Source organism: Bombus huntii, chromosome 13, assembly GCF_024542735.1.
Source record: "Bombus huntii isolate Logan2020A chromosome 13, iyBomHunt1.1, whole genome shotgun sequence".
Classification (NCBI taxonomy): Eukaryota; Metazoa; Arthropoda; class Insecta; order Hymenoptera; family Apidae; genus Bombus; species Bombus huntii.
Genome location: NC_066250.1, coordinates 498,453 through 516,275, shown reverse-complemented (window position 1 = coordinate 516,275; position 17,823 = coordinate 498,453). Strand labels below are relative to the sequence as shown.

General features: G+C 42.7%; 1 protein-coding gene and 2 long non-coding RNA genes across 3 annotated transcripts in view; 2 read left to right on the top strand and 1 right to left on the bottom strand.

Annotated features, from left to right (window-relative positions):
- LOC126872304 (spermidine synthase) overlaps nt 1-17,823 on the bottom strand; it is a 191,434-nt gene that overhangs the window by 120,603 nt on the left and 53,008 nt on the right. The window lies entirely within an intron of this gene.
- Nucleotides 1-17,823, top strand: part of LOC126872313 (uncharacterized) — a 161,518-nt gene that overhangs the window by 93,344 nt on the left and 50,351 nt on the right. The gene's annotated exons all lie outside the window — the stretch shown is intronic.
- On the top strand, nt 5,519-14,251 carry LOC126872314 (uncharacterized). Its single transcript, XR_007691937.1, has 2 exons — nt 5,519-13,878; nt 13,964-14,251. It is a non-coding gene; the product is annotated as an uncharacterized LOC126872314 (long non-coding RNA).

Below are 17,823 nucleotides of genomic sequence, written 5' to 3'. Positions count from 1 at the left end.
ACGAACGAACGAACGAACGAACGAACGAAAGAAGGTAAAACTGCGGTCTGGTCGTTGAAGCTGGCGCGCTCCTTCGTCGAGAACGAAAGAAGGTGAAGAACAAGTGCGACAAGGCTACCACGGCGGATCTTCATTTCCGCGAACTCAGCCCTTGGCTTTCGGACTTCTCGAGCTTTTTCGTGGTTTAAGGACAGCATCGAGTCAAGAACGTCTCTCCTCGCTCGCCTCTCAAATCCCATCACAAAGAATATCCACCCTCTGCTTTCTATCTCTCGTTCCAATTCACCCCTTGCCTCGCCTTTCATCCTCTTCGTTCCTTCTACACGTTCCTTCTACTTTTCTTTCTCGCGATAGTTTCTCAGACGTCGTCGTCGACTATCGTTCGTCCTGTTCGCACGATCCTAACTTCTCGTTCGTTCCATCTCGCTCGGTCGTACTCGCGGTACCATCGACATCGAGAAAGAAAAAGAAAGAGTGGAACGGCGGCAAAGATAGCCACCCTTAAGTCGCGAGCGCTCACATCTGACGGTCGATGAATAAGGGAGTCGCTATTTAAATTGTAATTTCGGCCGTGCTAAAGATACCGGGGGATTTGCTGAGAAATTTTTACGATCCGCCGCGTCGCGTTCCTACGCCGATTTAATAAGAAAGACGCTGCCCGCTTTTCTATCTGCCCAATGACAGCGGCAAATTTTTTATCTCTCTTACGTAGCTCCGTCGAGTCGATTGAATTTTTCCAGTTAATCCGTACGAATCGTTGTCACAGCGTTCTCTGAGCTTCCCGGTAGCTCAATTTTTCCTTTAACATATTTTATCGCTCGATCGAACGTTTATTATCTTTAAAAAATGACCCATAACGACTCTACTTTAAATCACCGCGTCCATCACGATTTCTATTCTAGCAAATACTTAGGCCACTCTCCTTTTTCCCAGCCAACATACACGTACGGAATCAGGCCAGGTTATCGCAATTTACGTTCTGAATGAAATTGAAGAGACGCACCACTCCGAGTATCATCTGACGGATTTCAAAGAAAACTTGTACACGGAAATGCATCGTTCCTCCTCTTGAATTTCTCCAGTTCTTCCACGAGGAATAACTCTTTGTATCTATGTCATCCTTTATCTTACTTCTCCTTCTTTCTTCCCTCTATTTATATCCCTCCCACCCCTCTTTTCGGATTCTTATTATTCCAGTCGCATTTTTTCCTCTCCCGCAAGCACTGAAAGAACACGTCTAAAGGAGGAAATAATAGCTTTCTGGCATCGTGGAGCAGCTTCGATCGGTTCTACCGTTCTCCAAGATCATCGTTTATTACTTACATTTTATTACACGAAACGATGCTCTTGCGAAAGCACGTTTTAAAGGAACGATATTGCACGCAAATAATTGCGCTTTTAACCGAAATGAAAGCTAAGCTTTCCGATACTTTCGCAAAAAATATCGCGAAATTACGAAACAGATTTATTGAAATTTCCTTTCCATTCTTTGTTATCCGACGCGTTATCTTTATTTGAAATTTGGCCGAAGATCGATTCGATAAGTCGTTCATCGCAGTGGGCCAAGATTTTGAAAAGGCCTTTACGCAGTCCCCCTGCGATTCGTAATTGGACTACGGATGCTTGTACATTTATGATTAACGTTTGAAAATCGTACACATTAAAAAGTGTACAGAATGCACGCAATACGTAAAGGAAAGTATAGTAGGTAAAAGAAAGTCATAATTGTCCATTTTCTTTGTAATCGATCATAATTGTCAAATAAGAAAAGAACGACAACGATTATTACGATAGCTATGAGATTTCCAGCTGTGGATTTGAATCAGGTTCGATATTTTTAACGAGGTCGTACGAACGAATGCCTTGCGCAGCTTTGGATGCATGCCACTTATTAAGCCGCGTCATCAAAATAAATTCCGCGTCTAACAGTAAGACGGATAGAGAAACGTTCTGAAATTGCTAGTACTAAAGCGCTACGTTTGCCATGCTGCCACCTAGATACACTTACACGAATGAAACATCAATTAATCGCCATTGAAACATCTGCACTAGTCGTAGAAATATTTCATCGTTATTCTGAAAGAAAGGCCTCGGATCGAGGACAGTTTACAAGTAGATATCTCCAGACAAATTTCGTATCGAGCTTGCAACATCCACGGAGCCGAGACAGTGGGTTTTATTCGTTCTACGTATATTTCCTTGGAAGATTGAGAAGAAACGAAGACGAGACGCGTAAGGAAAAGAGTATTCCTTCCGTTTGAATCGTTCACGGAGACGGAGAGGAAGCTCTTGCCTCCCTCTAAATTTCCATCCTTTGCAAAGACGGTTTCCTCGTCCGTTATTTGCTCCTTTCCTTTCATGCTCCGCCAGCCAACAAACGTACACGTATATTTAATAGTCCATCGTGACACAATAGCCGGGTGAACGGGATAACGACGAGACATAGGAACAGCTGGGATTCGGAATTTCGTTTAACCCGTATAGAAACGCACAAATACGAAATAGTTTCTGCTTCGAGGCTATCGTTTTTTCTTCGATTTCGGTGTGATCCTCGCGACAATTTTCCGCGAATCTTTCGCTTCCCTTCGACTCGTCGCGCATCAGCTTCTTCTCTACGCGCTCAGATAACTTTATTTTCGGATTGAGAGCGCTTCTAGGATGCTTTACGTCGAGAGCCAGGAGGATTAACCGCATATGAAACGCCATTTTCACGGAATGTACGTAGTACGTGGTATCCAGTTTTCGCAAGAATTTTCCCCGAAACTTTTCGAGACAGCCGACTCTCGCGGTATTTTTCATTTACAGGATTTTACTCTTCGCTCGATTGTTCATCGTTTAGCGTGTGTATTTCGGTGTGTAATTTTGCGCATAGTTCGATAGAGATAAATAACGCAACTGGGATAAAACTGATGGTATCTATTCGCGATAATGGCCACTTAATCGCGATAAACGTCGCTTAAGCGCAACTCTAATCCATATAATCGTAATAAATTCGACGTGGCTTGAATATTAATCCGAGGTTCGGTATAACGTTGATATATGTATTGAAATTTTAGTACATCGGATCGCTTGCATCTTTAGCGCCGATTTTTAGATATTATACGAAGGAAGTTCGACGAAAGATATTTCGAAGGGGAATAAATGAGCGAATTTTCTTTAATTTCCGAATTTAATTCGCAATTTTAATTTATAATCTGGCGATACCGTTACGACAGATTGATGAGATACGATAGTCTCCGATTCGTTTGTCTTACAGCCAACGAATAAGGGAGCCGTCATTTACATTGTAGATGACCACGATATCCGCGCGAAAGCAAACCTTCAATTAGACTCGGTTACGAAGGTAGACGCGAAACACGCGGAACAAGTAAGCCATAGTCCCGACTTCCTAATAGACTCGGAAATCAATTACACGGTATAGTTTTCGCTTTTCTTTTCTCAATTTCGATATTTTACCAGGAGGCGAACGCGATCTCGAGACGATACACGCGGCCGTTTAAGTTTTAGCAGCCATAAATACATGGAAATACACGGAAAGTTTATTGAAATGTCTACGTTTTATTAGGTTGACCAAATTTCGCAAATCTTTTTGCGATCGTAAATTGTGCAATCCCGAAGGGAATATATCTAGGCGATCGTAACTGTAAGAGTCGCATAAATCTGTAAGAGGCAGCACTACGTCACTCGAACACGTTAATTATTCTTTTCACGTTGAATTTCTAAGAAACCCTATATTGGATACGTGATACGACAAGAGGCAGCTATACGGGGGAAAAAGATTAATTTCCACGTAACAAAATAAATCCTCCGATACGTGACATTAATGACTCAGCCCTGTTCCGTGCAGTTTAATCGCTCAAAGGGTTACCGAATCTCCGATAAAATATTTCCGATGCATCAATTTCGAGAAAAGTTTTAGGTCGTACTACCAGGTGCTCGAAATCAACGCGAAATTTATCGTGGCGCGTAGCCATTATTGTCACACACGTGTTCGCTGATAAGAAACGAAATGGACTCGACCGCGTCGAACCAACCGGAAACGATCTTCAACGAGTCGTCGAGTATTAAGATCTACGAGAAACGTAACTCGTTATTTGTAACGTCCGATTCGAGATCCGAGGAATAAAATAATTATTCAGAGAATACTAATACAACGCGAAACAAACATCAATATCCGACGTTGTCGATCTACGATAAAGTCGCTATGAAAAATTACGAATCGATTACCTTCCACTCTTAAAATTATATTTTTCCAGTAAATGAAGCTTTAGAGATTTTATTACTTAACATGCTTCAGAGACAAGATTGGTTTTAGACGTTCAAATGATATCTTTTCCACGAGACAGATCGATAGAACTCGATTCGCGATTAAATAAAGCGGTTTACAAAGAAACCGCAAGCAACGAGAAAAGTCGAGTTAATTATCCGGTACTTAGGGACTCTCGATGACTCGGAGCACGCTCTGTCGTCGCGAATTGCTTTTGCAAATGTTCGAGCCGAGCTATCAAACCCTAACGAAACGTAATTACCTGGTTGCAATAATTTTCTATATTCTTTCTTGCACCGTGAAGAGATTGCTTGCGATTGGCTCGTCGTCGGTACTCGCAGAATCCAGCTTCAGTCGCGAAAAACAGCCTCTGAAGTTTTATTTTTTACTTTTTCTCTTTTTCTTCCTGGCAAAAGGAATTTCCATGATTCGCGAGTATATCGGCGATCTGTCTCGAAACAGATACATTAATATTCCACGATCTCATTGATATCACAGAAGACAAAACCGTCGAAACAAAGCGACTCATTTTCCTCGTCGCATGCAATGCGAAACGAAACATTGTTTCGCTCTCACGTGACAAATAATCATTAGGAATTCTAATTCAAGGCGATATATACGTCGACGTTATGGCTAAGTTTGGATCAATTTATCTTCATACGACTACCATCACCGCCACTTTTCCAAACAACGTTTCGCGTTTCTCATGGAAAATCGCGGGAGATGAAACGCGGCAGCCACTTGTTCGTCGTTACGGTCGTTTGCCGTAACGTACTCGAGCTCGGAATTCTGACGTGACGCATAATGCAGAATGCATTCCATTCAAACGTACATATATGCAACTTTGTATGCGTGTCCGTACGTCAACGTTCCGCTGGCTGTCTCGCTCGCTGAAATGTAGTCTTAATGGTGTTACCATTCGGCATACCGGATTATGATTTAGATCATTGTTCATAAATCCATCGCGTTGTCAACGAGCGAGCAACGTCCTTTTTTATTTTATTTTCCAGATTCTAGAGATTCGAGATTTTTGCAGCTCCGAGTAATTATCGCAATGGAGATTCTTCGACGCGAATTATTGTGTTTTTAAAAGAAATATTACGATTAGCAAGAGCCTTCGGCAAGGATATGGTAAGAGCGCCAGTTTCTTCGTAAGAATGATTTCGAGAATAAGTTATTTCGTTCGCATAGATTTACGGTCACTCGAGAAGATCTTCGTGCATCCCATTTAAGCGAGATGTTGAGCTTTTTGGCAAGCTAGAAATAGCTCCGAATGCGTTTTTAGACGGTTGCTGTTATAGGGCGCTTGCGAGGATTTAAAATTAAAATGCGAATTCCAATTTTTCTCGTAGTAATATTTTGAGGTTTATATTTTAAAATATTTTACTTGCACGTGACATCTGCTACTCTGCATTTATAATTTATTTCTCTAATAAAATGCTCATGAAATATGAAATAGTTGCTCCGGCTTTTTAAATAAATTCATGCTTACGAGAACATAAAATTGAAACAAAATTTCCAACTTTTGCCACTGTACTTTGTATATTTTATTATAAATTTATATTCGAAGAACTTTATTCGTTCGCGTATCGAATTTTCCACTTCTTTTAACGAACTGTCTCCGAATGAGTTACCGTTTTTCTTTTCCAATTTACTCCGGATGAATCAGTTTCTTCCTTCCTAAATTCTCACACATTTTTACAAGAACATAAAGTTAGAATTCGATCAGCTATTCTCCCTTTTGCAAAAATTTATTTAAGAAAGTTGATATCTGTGACATCCGTTGCTTATGGTAGCCTTGCAAAATTTTTCTATCCACGAAACTATTGGCAAAAGATGCGGGTCAGGAAGAGCGGTGGAATTTTTTAACCGAGCGCCGCATCGAATTACATTACACGCTGAAAGCATATAATTTTAGGTTAATGCAAAAGTTCTGTCATCTTTTTGGGCTAAAAGGGTACTGTGAATCTGTACGCGAGAAGGTGCAATATCGCGCAGAAAATTGCATTAACAGCGCAGAACGTGTCTCGACCTACTGTCACGTCGGCCGTGTTTCCAACTGACAGTCATTGAACGCTTATTACATATTCACACAACACTGTATCACCTTGTCGAAACGATCGTTTTCCTTGATTCGACGTACGCGTATGCTTATTGTTAGTCCCGTAGCTCATCGTCGAGTAGGCTATTATTATTTTTCTACCATAGCTGAGCTTCTAATACGATGTTATTTATAGAAAGACCGGATACTATCATCGTAATTCGAAGCGAAGAACAATTTCTCGATGGCACTTTTACACTTTTCGCTCTGTGGAAATAGTTGGTTTCGACAGAACTGCATCCACGACGGGATTGTAACGGCACGGCGAGGTAGTACGTTCAATGATCGTTCGTAAAACGGATTCCGCTTCTCTTCTCGCGGACGGCAGACGCTTGCACGGTTGATTTGTAAAAGAAGCGTTTGGCGAAAAAGCCCGACAACGTCCGGAACCGTATGAAACCGTTCTTCTTTTGCCCGCGCTTTTATCAGCGTCGAACGTACGCTAGATAATATCCTCGTAAATATATGCATGTACACTATACGCTCTTCTGCCGTGCATATGCACCGCCGGAAGAACGCGCAAGAGACGAGACCCGTTGTTGCAACCATCGATCGCAAAAGTTATGTAATGAGTCTTCGCGAAATCTAGGTTATTCGAGTGCTTCTACCCCTCGTCGACACGCACTTCAACCCTTCAAAAACCTCGTACGTGCAAAATTCCATCCCCATCGCATTTAATACGCAATTCTTCCTTATTTTTGCCTCGATTTCGCCCTAGTATCGTTCCGTATTCGTAAACGTGGATCTTCCCTTTTCAAATTGTTTCGTTTCAGTCGTTTGAGAGAACTTGAGAAAAAAATTTTCAAGAAAGACGCGTTTCTACGTGATTGATGCAAAACGAAGGGTCGTTTCCATAGAGAATGATTCGTCCTAAATCTTGCGACAATCGAAGAGTTTATTCACAGATAATAATCCTTAAAGAGCCGAAGTCGCAGGTGCGATTAGCTAGATTTATTTCAGCTCGCATAAGTACGTAAGTACGGAAAGGGATACGCGAATCGACCGATACTGCTCCCAGTTTGACCGGTAGTTTATGATCCGGAGGGAATATTAGGACTCGAGGATTAATTTTGCAGTTGCAAACTCCCTAAACTAGAGGGTGCGATACATTTACTTGTATTGCTTACCCCGAACGTTATGCGGCTACACCGAAATCTGGGTTATCGAGTTGGAGTTGTTGAATTTCCTCCAAAGGCAGTCGTGCCTCTCGTCAGCACATTTTGATAGTTTCTATCGCATCTTTGCTCGCACAAAGGTCAAAACTGCAGGAAATCCTCGAATTAACGTACAACGCAAAAGTCGCGAATAACCAAAAGAATTACATAAATGGAATGTCGTTTTCGATAAAATAGTTGGGTGGAATGCACTTTCGTTGAATATCATTCGGAAATAACGTCATTTCTCCTCTTCTTTGCGTCGAAAAAATATACCGCTTTTACTACAACTATATGTCACAGAAGTATGTCACAACCGACATTCGTTTTTACTTTATCCTCTGCGGCTTTCGTATTTCTTCTTACCTCTCTTTTTCCTTCTGTCTCCTCTAACACGCAACACGCGTTATCAAATTTCAAGCCATTACACGCGATGCAATTAAATCGAAAATCTCTCTACCGTTCGAAAGTTCACGTTCGGTATGCTCCGAGTTGCTCGTTTTACGGATTTAACCAAACGAATCGAAGCTCAGTTCGGAACGAAACAGAAACGATCGGGGGGAAAACAGCCCGAGAGAAAATCGAGGCCGTTTAAAGGCATGGCTACGATTGGCCACGACGTAGCGTGCCAATTAAATTTTATTATGATAATCGAGTCCGCGTCGGTGGCGGCGGATCTTCAAAACGCTGCATCTGGAAGCAGCCGCGGGCTGCGAACGGGACCGCTTCCTCTTTCATCCAGAAACTAGCTACATAGGTCGGCTCGATTAGCGCTCCAGGGAACCAACTTTGAAAATCCGTCCAGCTCGATAGCTTCTCTCTTTCTCCCTCTCTACCTTTTTCTCATTCAACGAGCAAACTTTTCGTAGGAATCATCACCACCAGGAACCACAAACATACGAGTGAAATAAGACGACAAAGCAAAAGGAGAAAAAAAGAACAGCGTCCAAGAAGCTAAAGCAATCTCATCGAGAGCAGAAGGATCGACGCATAGTTCTAACGGGCACGCGAGATACGTAATATTCGAGATCGGTGTCATTACCGCGGATGAATAATGGAACGTGTACAAATGCGTTTCGAAATCGGCGCTACTCGCGCGCTGTACGGATATCGCGATCGTACCTTCGCGGCTTCGCCGATGATAATCTTAACGAAAGGCGAAAGGAGAAGTTGGAAAAAATCGATACGTGTTTTATCGTTACGTACTTCCTGGAACTTGGCGTTTTAGTTCGCACGTTGAAAAGTACCTCGTTGTTTCGATACCGGAACGAAGAAAATTTCAATAAACGTATTAAACTCTGAAATAAATGTTTTCCTTTGCTTCTAGAGGCATCTCAGAAAATAAAAAGACAGAGGGTCGTGTTCGTTTCAACGTACGCAGCGAGATCCACTCGCTAAAAACCCTTACCGCGATCCAATTATCATTCCGCCAATCAGCCCCGCGAGAAGGATATACGTACTACCTTCGCGCCAGTAAAATTCAAAGTTACTATTCCCCGGGTAACTTCCTCGGACGTGGAGGTAGTAAAGGAGAGGACAATAAAAAGAACGATAAAAATTCCGCAAAAATCTTGCTCCTTAAACGGGGTCGCCCGGTTGAAATCCGACAGGCTGGCCGGCTTGCCAAGCTGCGCGCACGATCCACCGACAAAATAATAAAAGTTTCACGAAAAATCTACATTCGAACGGGGTTAAGGCCGCGAGCTCACCGGTTACGACTCTCGGGACACCCGTTAGAATATCGCGAAGAAAAATGACATAAGACATCCCTGTTCCGACTCGGGCGCCATATGACCGTCTCTGTCGCAAGCTCTTCCCCTCTGCCGGTTCTCCTTCCCCCACTACCGGCCGCCGATATCCTACTACCGTCATTCCTTGCCCTCTCCTCCAAGCCAGCTAAGCCCCCTGCCCGCACCCACTCACCCACCCACTTACACCCCCGCACTTTCACGCACGCCACACATAGAACCAGCGTCGTCACCACTACTACGCGCCAACGTCGACCGTATCGCCCGTACTACTACCACTACTACTGCCACCACTTCCACCAATCCAGTGACCAACGCTAATTGCAGTCAGCTCATCGTTTTCCGTAAGCATAGGATAGTCGGTGCTGAAAGAAAGGAGCACAGGCGACCCGAAAAAGCAGGACGAGCCGAAGGAGCGGAGAAAGATAAAGATAAAGGAACGGAAAGGTCGGAGAAACAGGGACGGAGATAGGAGGAAGAATATCGCAGGAGGAAAAAGAGGAAAAGGAGGAAAAGGAGGAAAAGGGGGCCAATTACGCGAGGCTAGAGAATAGAAGACGGAAGAGAGAAGAGAGTAGTCGAGCTTGGAAGCATAGCTTAGCGTGGACCGACACGGCATATCCATAGACATATACACTGTGTCTATGGGCATATCGACGAGATCCGAGAGCGGCCGAGCACGACCGAGCCGGGCCGACTCGGACCCTGCGCGCTCAACCCAAACCGGAGGAAGCATAGTTGCATTTAAACTGCCATCCCACTGAGGTCTCTCTTCCGTAGTGTTGGAGTAGTCTGCGCTGGCTGGGCCAGCCGCACTCGACGAGTACGTGTCGCGTACCTTGCACCGTTCACCCGCACTCTCTTGCACCATATAACCGGACACTCTCTCGCGTGTGACACTTGCTTCTGTCTGTCGCGCTCACCCTCTCGTACGCTTCTCGTCTCGTCTCGCCTCGCCTCCTCTCCGCTTTGTTTCGGGGAAAACGTGCGTCGGCTGGATTCTCAACTTGCAAGAAAGAAAAAGGGTTTTCGTACGAGGAACGGACCCGAGCGTTTTCACGCCGAGTTCCTTCTCTATCAAGACTCTTGTGCATCCTGCTGATTCAAGAACGAAAAACTTGGGAATCGAGAAAGGAGAAGAAAGAAAAAAGGAAAGGGGGACGGCGGTATCGGTCGTCGAGTATCGAGATCGAAATGTTTCCGGAATAATAGCGTTCAGTCGCAATTTTCACCTATTCGACTAGATGGCCAGAATCTCGTGGAAATCCAATCGATCCTACGGTGTCTGGAATAATCTTCTTTGTCTTGTTCGTGTCCGAGGAAACTCCAAGTTGATTCAGTTGAGTGGACTAGCCGGGACTGTCAAAGTTGCGCCTCGGAGTCAGCTGCTTCCGTTACGTCGAGCCGCAGACCCGTGTCTATAGGATGTCCTCGAAACGCGCATCGAGGTCTTCGTTTATCTTTCGAGAGATTTCGACCGATCTTCGATGAAAAAGAAAGAGACGATGTACTTCTCGGGCATCGAACAAATATATACGAATGGGCAGATTTCGGAAAACGGTCGGGAAAGTAGACGTTGCCGTTTCACATTTTCGTATTCCCTTTGTCCAACTCGGTAGTAACTTGTTAGCCGGGCGCCTTGCAATTTTAAACTCCGCCGCTCGTCGAAGAGAGAGCCTGCTCGTTTTTCCTCCGTGAATCCCGACAGCTTTTCGCGTTCCCACCCGATCAGCGAGAATAACTTGTTGACTTTTCTCTCGTGAGGGCAACCGCGACTTTTTCACCTGTATCGCACCAATCGAATTTAAATTTCTACAACGATCTTTATCCGCTATAATATTTTCTAAGAACTCGCGGTGAATCTGTTTCGATGCAAGCCATCGTGTTCTTTATTTTCGCAAAGATTCTTCGATTTGCTCGCAACGCTGTATGCATGTTACGCGGGGCCACGTCGATCAATAAAACACGGCTATTTCGATCCGTGAATTACGTAATTTCCCGAATTTCCCTAGCCAATCCTCGCTGCTCTTTTTTGTCATTGTGCTAACGAATTTTTCATATTTCTAACGAACAGAAGGCAAACGAGACGCAAATAACATCGGAATTTACCGTAGCCGCCTTCACCGCTGTGCCATTCTTCTCGTTCAATTTCATCACCGGTTTCTTTTTCGCAATTTTTGCAAGAGAACGCACAGAGAAACCATTATGCCACTACGGTAGTCGTCGACTTGAAATTATCGATTCCATCGAAAACGTTTCTTTCGCTTGTACTTTTCGCTCACCACCTCGCTCACCAAGAACGCTTTATCAGTTAATTAGCCGAGTTAATCAGTGTCGTTTCAAAAACAGAGGGGCAACGAATTTTTCGGGAATCTGTTTCGAGATTTATCGTGATTTTCGATGTTCTTGTGATTCTTCGTCGAACGCGTTCCTAACCGATATTTTCCAACGCTCCGACGTTGGTAATTGGACGTGGAAATCACGTATGACGTAAGATTTCATCGAGTATTCATCGGTGTAGAACGAACAGGAAGATTCGAGGCGAGAATTTCTTACGAGCTTGGTTTTACAATGCATTTTTCTCGTTCTCCACGACGATTGGTCCATACGAAAGGTATCGAAACGCTGTTGCTACGTGCTCCGATGGGGGCCACCTTTAAAGCCGATATCGCGGAACGAAGTACATACTTACTTGCTATGACCAGGCGAAATGCTTAAAAGTCCGAGACCGATGATCTCGATAATCTTCTACGATTTCTGTGCAAGGTCCAACATTCTCGATCGAAAGAGACTCTTCGTTCCACTTTTGACCTTTCCCAGCCCATCGATCGGTCTCTGCGATTTCAAGACCTAACCTGCTCTTTCCTGCAAACCATTCTTCGCTTCTCCATTCGTATTTTAATGAATTCTAATCGTGTTTCGCCGAAATGACGACCTTCGTCGAGAAGACGATTTTCTTTCGACCGATGAAACGGACGGAAACGTTAATCGCCAACAGATTGGAAAATATTCGAAAATCGAGAGAGCTGACGCGACGACCATAGCCCCCAAAGTGTCGTGTATCGTGCGAGGCTCGTTTCAGAATGATTCCTTTGCTTCCGTTCCATTCGCACTCGTAAGCGCGAATTATCGGCACGAGGCCAAACTCGCGCCCCTTTTTCGCGCCTCTGACATTTAGTACGACGCTGTGCCAGCTTTGCCAGTCTCTTTACGTTTCTCGAAATCGTCGCCTCTCGAAATTAATACATCGTCGGAAATCGGTTCGATATCGATGTCGAAGAGAACATAAACGAATAAGGAACCGCGCGGATTAAAGCGAATAGTTTCAAAGAAAGATGAATCGATGTGCGGCGTTGGAGTTAAAAGCGACATCGTTCGGTGGATGGCGCGCCGACAAATTGTAATTCCGATTCGCAGCTTCTGCAGTTGTCGGTTGATACCCGGTTCCGTGTCGCGGGCTCGTTACGAGCGACCAAAAGGTAATTTCTTACTCGGCGTAATAACACGTTCCTGTGTACACACATCGTCGGCCACTTTTCCGCAACTATTAGCCCAATTAGCTCGGACCAGCTTCATCGTCAACTGTTGCACGCGAGTTCTAACAACGAATCGACGGAATTGGACGCGGCAACTGCCTATCGATCAATTAGCCATTCCGTCGCAACTTTGCCCTTCCGTTTTTGAAAATGTCATTAATCGGGAACGGATAATTTTTCGATGGTTCGCAGCAATTTCTAACTTGGATTTTCTGGCCCGGAGACGCGCTTAATCGTCGCGTCTGTTCCACGTTGGCGAGCTTTTATCGATCAAAAACGATCTCGCCTGCAATTCGTAGTTTAGAAATTTCCAAGTACTTGTACAAACGTCCCTCGGGTTTTATATTTACATTCTTCGTTTCCATTGTCTTGACATATTTCGTAGCTTTAGCAGGATATTTTGGTGCGAAACTGCTCGTTTTAAGAGACTTCTTTCAAGAGAAAGCAAGAAGTTAATTAGTTCGTGATAATTAAAAAAACTCGTTTCTTCCTTAATGTTGGCTGCGGCTTGCCGATTTCTAAATAGTCAGTAGCTAATTTCTAATCTCTTAACTTCAGGTTCCTTAGATGCGAAATAATTCGTTTCATGAAACGAAAATATTTTTTACTTCGTATCGTTTCGAACTTGTCGATTCGCTAGCCTAATTCTTTATTTTCCATCGATTAAATCGAAGAATAATAAAAAACATTTGCCTCCGTCAATTAAAACAGGTATTCATCTAAATTCATTCTCCCCCGACGCTTTATCCAATTTTAACTTCGATCCTTTTAACTCCGACAATATCGAAAAACGATTAAAATCTTTCGATGAAAATCTTTCCAAAGCGAAGCTCTTCTTTCGTTTCCCTTTTTTCTTTTTTTTTTTTTTTTTTTTCTTGTTCGAAAATGGTCTCTCGATACTCGGCGCAGGCCGAGAGAATTCGTCTGCCCTGTGAGAAAATGAATAGAATCGATCGATCCGAGAAAGGGAGTAGTAAATTCACGCGAGTGATCGGGAAGGATTGATGAGAACGGTTCTTTCCAAGAGCGAGGAACAGACGACGAGCATCGTTTTTCACGTTGGACGAAATCGGTGAGTAGAAAACAAATCATTTTTATCGACAATTTACACCCTGCTTTTCTTTTTCTTTCTGTTCGTCTGTCTCTTTACGTGGTAGAGTTTAGACGCAACAGGGTCACATGTGACGCCATGCGATCCCTATGGATGTACTTCAGAAGGGACTCTACTCTAGTTCTGGGAACCGATAGACTTGATAAAATGTCTCTGCGTATACGAAGGCGGAGACGTTAAAGAGACACGAGGACATAAAAGAAACAGAGATAGGATACGTTGTTGAATAATACATGCCATTATATCATCGACGAAAACAAAGTGAAATAACACAGCAGTTACATCTTTTAATGTCGCTATAGTCGGCATCGGAGGAATAGATGGGATAAATAAATTTTTGTAAAACTAACTTTCTTTAAACCACTCTTGCCACGAACTTCCCTTCGATACGACTATCGATCTGATGCGTTTTTCGTATAGGCAAGAGGATAGTATTCGACGACGATTCTATAGTCTAAACTAGAAATGTTACTATTTGCTATCGACTGTACAATCCGAGATGAGCAAAGTACGTGGTACGGCGATAATTGATACAGCGTTACGCTTAACCGTATACACAACGATCAGGTCGTTTATTCCCATTTGGATCGACCGCACGACCGTTTGAAAAATCTTGTTCGACGATAAATAATGCTCAACGTGTCGCTGCCTAACTGTAAAAATACCTGGCAATATCACCGGGACAGAAAGCAACAAGAGACGAAACATTTCATCGGTGCTCGTACTGCCCGGCCATAACCGCGTGTGTCGCGTTCGCTGCCAAATATTAGCTAGCGAAGCGGCACGTATACGCGATGCATTATCGCGGACACGTGACACGGGGGTGAGATCGTTGGTGCGGGGGCGAAAGATCGATAAATGCAGATAGACGCGAGTCGCTGAATCCTGCTCGTTCGAACGAACCGTGTCGGCCGTTACGAGGAAATTACACGACGCTTGCCGAGCAAGCTTGCGAGCTTCGGTATATACATACTGGAAATTATTTGGCGCGAGATCCGTGGCAATCCGCTCTGCGTGAATGTAAAGAGCCTAAGAAGAGCACTTCCTGTTTCCTTCCCAGTCTCCCTCATTGTATACATATACCTGCACTCCCGTTCAAAAGTACGAGAATTTGCTCGATTATGGCAAACGATAATTTACATTCCAAAACGAGATACGATAAAAAATGGCAAGTGTTCTCATACTTTTGCACGGAGGTGTATGTCCCTCTCTCTCTCTCTCTCTCTCTCTATATATATATATATATATATATATATATATATATATATATATATAGATGTAGATATCCTTCGCGGCAGTTATAATTGCGTCGTTCCGAGGCTTCGAAACGCAAAACACTTCCCGGAAAATTGAATCGACGCGCGCGCGAGCTTCACTGGTAAATAGATTTCATCTTTCTCCATCGCTGTTCAGAATTTTTTTTCTTTTAATTCTTCCGATGCCAGCTCTCTTCCTTATCCTTTTCCTTTTCCTTTTCCCCCTTTCCCTCTTGTTTCGAGGATGGCCGAAGTGGGAAAAGCGGGGAGACGGAGACGAAGGGAATCCAATTTGTACGGATTGCTAAATGTCTCGCCGGTTGCATTCGATGCAAACACCGGGGGTCAGCATAATCTCGGCAAAGTAACAGAGATTAGAGCTGAAAGGCTCGATTATCTGATGTCTCACTCCTACTCCCTGGTCTGCTACATACTAGTCTTTCTAGGCAGATTTTTATCGCCACTCACTGGAATTCGATCTAGTTATCGGATCCAATCATTGGCCGAGCACGATCCCGATATCCTCTAGATAGAAATCGATGGAGATTCAGTGAAATAAGACCGGTTTTTAGAGACTATCGCTTACCGCGACCAAAGGTGTCGAATTGGTTCTTTGATCTTTCAACTTTCTTCGCAATTGGTACGAGGTTAATTATTCCCATTCTTCGCTGGATACTACTATGAAAAGCGTAGCAGCTGCTTTGCCACGAAAAAAAAAACCGAAAACCTGTTTAGCGGAGGAAAGTCGGGAGCGATATCGGTATCTGACGATCGTTCGCCACGTTTGTTTTCAGTCGGAAGACGAACGAGAGCGATATTGTGGCGAGCGTACGACATCGAGTTGTTAAGAAGAGGCGTTAGCGTTTCGTTTTAGACCAACCTGTATATTAAATCGAGACATAACTTTAGAATCATTTGAAAAGTTCGTCTAATAGATTAATCGTGTTGTATGAAAAAAGGATGAAAAATGTCACCGTCTACGTCAAGTTTATTTATAATTCCTACGGAAACGTTTCTACAGATATGGATATCATACGCTGTCGTGAAATCATTTACCTTCGTTCGTTTCTTGGAGATACGTCCGACGTGTTATTTTTCTTCTCCAAATGAGAAATCTAGTTTCGCGTGCTGCGAGGTAACGGATATTTGCATCGAGCGAGCTGAACCTTCTGTCTAAAATGAAGGATAAAGAAGTTGCATGGGCAGATTTTATTTAAACAGTGAAAAGGCCGAATCAACCTTGCAAACAAGCCTTCTCGCAACTCCTTAACATCGCTAGATTTCATAAACATGTTAGAGTCCTATCACAGTATTCTTTGATCGCGTGTAATATCAATCTATTTCTGCTTCTATTTCCTTGGATTTTATTATCTCGTATCATCAATTATATATTTAGTAGTGGAATCGAGATAACAATTTCGATAAGTTTCTATAGTTTTTTTTTTTTTTTTTTTAGTTATTCTTTGTACATTTCTATAGTTTCGATGAATAATTTGACGAATCGGCAAAAAGGGCGAACGATTAAACTATAAAATTATTCGATATATTTCAAGCATCCTTCAAATAGTTGGACAGCAAAATGAACAGAATAACTTTCGACGAGTTGAAATTTCGAGCGCTCGGACTATTCGAGGGTTGCTCTATGCTCGATCCTGGCACAGAAACTCGCGCATTCTAAATCTAAACTTTATTTTCACCGAACAAGATTCTTTCGTTGAAACTTCACAAGCGTATGATCTTCGGCCTTCAAAGTCAGATTACGCGTCCGTATTTCACCGAAGAAAAATGCAATTACTTCGAGATGCATCCGTTCATCGAAGATGGGTAATTCGATCGAATCGCGATCGTAATTATTACGATGTAATTAATATTTACAAATCTACGGTCTGGTGAAGATATTAGTTTATAATCGATCGCGACATCGATGTTTCAGTTTTCTCGTTAATTAAAATTTTTAAAATCTAAATTAAATTTCGAACGACTATCTCAAAATTATCTGAGCAGCTAACAAGCGATTAGAGGTTTCCATGCAATCATTATTATTATCGTTATTATATGAGTAGAATCCGATAATAAGCAGAATAAAATACAAAAATGCAATAATAAATACGATAAGAAAAGAATTGAAGAATGAAAAAAAGTAAAGCAAGAAAAAGGAGAAAAGAAACGGGACAAAGACCATGAAGAAGTAGATATCACATGATACAAAAGTATTGTAGGACTCCATTTATTATTATTATTATTGTTATTATTCAATACGGCATAACAAAATATAGTAAAATATATCTCAAGTGAATAAACATATTAATAAACATATACATAAATAGTCATGATCATAGCCTTCGTTCCAAATGTGGTTAAGTGGCTAGAAGAAAGAGGTCGACGTTTTCAGCGTATCGATTTTCTACTTTAGTAATTCTATTTAATGAATTTCGCAAATTATAGCATGTTCTGTCGATCGATTGACAGATTTCTTTATTCCAAAAGAGACGCGCAATTTATTATTTTACCATTAATGACTCTAAATAAAAACGAATAGTACGTTACGATCCTACGGTTCCCGAGAGTAGACAGGAGGATATCATCCGAAATAGAAAGCTAGCTGTGATCGTATAGAGATGATAGATATGACACTGTGATATGTAACATA